The sequence below is a fragment of the Balaenoptera borealis genome (genome assembly GCF_965194805.1).
Source record: "Balaenoptera borealis genome assembly, chromosome: 11".
NCBI lineage: Eukaryota > Metazoa > Chordata > Mammalia > Artiodactyla > Balaenopteridae > Balaenoptera > Balaenoptera borealis.
The window spans coordinates 61682680-61686231 of NC_138868.1; positions in this window are offsets into that span (position 1 = coordinate 61682680).

The window sequence follows — 3552 nt, forward strand, 5'->3', positions numbered from 1 at the left end:
TTTTTTTTTTTTTTTTTTTTTTTTTTTTTTTTTTTTTTTTTAATAGCTAACATTTTTTTTTTTTTTTTAGTACATTTATTTTTATTTATTTATTTATTTTTGGCTGTGTTGGGTCTTCGTTTCTGCGCGAGGGCTTTCTCCAGTTGTGGCAAGCGGGGGCCACTCCTCATCGCGGCGCGCGGGCCTCTCACTGTCGCGGCCTCTCTTGTTGCGGAGCACAGGCTCCAGACGCGCAGGCTCAGCAGTTGTGGCTCACGGGCCCAGTCGCTCCGCGGCATGTGGGATCTTCCCAGACCAGGGCTCGAACCCGTGTCCCCTGCATTGGCAGGCAGACTCTCAACCACTGCGCCACCAGGGAAGCCCTGAACTGGTTTTTTGAACATGGTGATCACATCATTTGAATTGTCAGTCAGCCTCTCCCCACTGATAATCTCTATCTCTAAACTCCATAACTCAACTGACCCTGTATTTGCCTATTTGAGCTAGTGGAATACAACAGTGGACAAGCTAGGTGAAACTGAAATCAGAAGTTCTGGATCAGTCAACAAGTAATCAACAAGTATTCATTGAATATATACTACATGCCAATTTTAGAACTTCCTTTAGAGCTAACACTAGAACTGCTTTACTCTTGATAGCTATTTTTTCTAAGCAAAAAACTTTAAAAACAAATGCTTTGAATTATACAGCTTTAGGTCTGCTCATGAAAGGATGTCCATTATACTTCCAGTTTAAAAAACAAGTAATGAACCCATTTTTGTAAAGATCAAAAATAAAAAGTTGTACACGTCATGTTTATGTGTATGTTTACTGAAAAAGGCATGGAAGAATACACAGTAAACTGTGAACAGTGGTTACCTTGTGGCCAAGGGCAGAGAGTGGGAGCTTTAATTTTTTATTTAGATACTTGTATCTGAATTCTTAACAATAAGCATGCATTACTTTTGTAATTATAAAATGTGCAAATAACAAAGAATGTTTAAATGGATACAAGTTTTGTTCATGTTATGAGCAAGAATATATATACTATATATAATGTGTAAATATTTTACATGTATACATATATTATGTATACTGTAAATATTATTCCTGCATATTATTAATACACACTGGATTCACATGTTAAAGGCAATATTCCACCTCCTGGCAGTGTTAGTTAACTATATGTTTTTAAAGGGATTGCTTTTTAATTCTTATTCCCTTATTTCCTTTTTACTTTCTATAGATTTGCTGATTTATATGCTCAATGTGTTTAGTATACACATTTTAGTCTTTCTGATGGCATCAAACATTTTTACATCAAAAAGGTACTTGAGGACTTCCCTGGCGGCACAGTGGTTGAGAATCCACCTGCCGATGCAGGGGACACGGTTGGATCCCTGGTCTGGGAAGATCCCACATGCCGCGGAGCAACTAAGCCCGTGCACCGCAACAACTGAGCCTGCGCTCTAGAGCCCGCAAGCCACAACTACTGAGCCCGCGTGCCGCTACTACTGAAGCCCCTGCGCCTAGAGCCTGTGCTGCGCAACAAGAGAAGCCACTGCAATGAGAAGCCCATGCACCACAATGAAGAGTAGCCCCTGCTCGCGGCAACTAGAGAAAGCCCCCGCGCAGCAACAAAGACCCAACACAGCCAAAAATAAATAAAATTAAAAAAAGAAAACAAAGTACTTGATTTCCTAGAACAGAGGTTTTTTTTTTGGGGGGGGGTGTTAAGTCCTCTTGTAAGCACTCTGTGAACCAAGGGAGGAGTGTAGTTATTTTCCTCAAAAAAAAAAAAAAAAAAAGGAAATATAACCAGAGGGTTTGATTTTTTGAAATAGCTCTGGGATACCCACTGTTTCCTGGTCAGGTGTAGTACTTTTTCATATTATCCCATGATATTATAATTGGGCTATAAATTTCGTGAAGGCCAGGCCAAGGACCTATTATGGTCACCACTGCACCTAGCATAGAGATGGGTTTAATGTTGGTGCAGAGTGCATTAGCTGCATATTTTGATGAAAGAACCGGCATTGAAACTATCACGGGAGGTTTCATGCATTCATTTGTATGTTTAAAAATACTGATTATCTAGTTCGTGGTCTGTCCGGAGGATATAAAGTAAAAGTATTCCTGTAGTATAGCACATGACTCAAATACAGTTGCTACGTCGCTCTTGAGTTTTCCACGTCCTTTGTGGGTACATAGATTTGCTGATTTATATGCTAAGCATATATTGTTTACTCTTTGTGTAGCTTCGGAGGGATACAATAGAAGCCAAATCAGATCTTCAAAAACTTATTTTTTAAAAGTTCACTTGGTTGTTAAGGTGATATAAAAGAATAAGGAAAGGCAGATATTTTCTGTAACTCAAAGTTTAGTAACTAAGTTGAGCTTTAAAATTACAAGGAAAACTATTAGAAGGACTATTTTACTGCTGACATGTTCCTCCAGAAAACAAGAACGTTGACAGTTCCTTAATTTTAACTGTGTCTGTTATATCTAAGTGTCATCACTAACAATGGTATGCAGCTGAGATCCATAAATACCTATTCAACAATATTTCTTAGTTTCAAAAGACAAAAGATAAGCTCACCTCCCCAGGCTTCTCATTTATATGCGATATCACGTTAGGAAGAAATGAAAAACACATGTCAAACCAATCCTGTACACTTTAAATATGTGCAGTTTACTATATATCAATAACACCTCAATAAAGCTGCTGAAAAACCCCAAAACAAAACAAAAAGTAATAAAAATGTTACTTTATATGGGACAAATAAAGGAATTACTTCATTTATTTCTTAAGAGCGGTTTCTTCTGGTGAACAACAAAGTACCTCCGCAGAGCCTAGTAGCCTGAGGACAATGGTGAAGCACATTTTATGTAATTAATACCTAATTTTTTTTTAGCCTACATCTACCTTACTATCTCTACTCAACGAAAAAAATACCCTTTTAGTTTATTGTGTTATGCTGCAGCTCCACGGCAGAACTACTTGAATGCTTTGTGTTTTGCATCATTTCCAGCCTCCAAATAGGATTTTAGAATCCTTACAAGCAAAATATATAATATTATCTACGTGACCCAAACTGCGTATCCTAGGTGTGTTTCGAAGTGCAGAAGATCGAGGAGCTATCGGCTCGGGGTTGGGTGTGGCTGGCTGTTGTGAGAAACCTTTCCTAGAGCTCGGAGTAGGCTTCCCAAAGATCTCCTCCAAATCCCTTATGGAAAAGCCTTTCTCTCTCTCTCCGTCTCTCTCTCTCACACACACACACACACACACACACACACACACCCTCTAAATAAAGGCATTTTCCTCGGGGTTCAACACCAGAGCGCCAGCCTAGGTGTTTTTGTTTGTGGAATTGGGAAGCAGTATGCTGGAGCCAACTCTAGGGGTCCTTCCCGAGGTTCCGGGTGAACCCGGCGCCTCCCTCCGGGCCTCAGTCCCAGGAAGGACAGTCGGGCCGCAGCAGCTGGACCCGCCCAGGCTCTCGAGAGCACCTGAGTCGTGAGTGGCGACGCGGGGGGCGGGTCGGGTCGAAACCCTCCTCTTGCCTCAGCCCC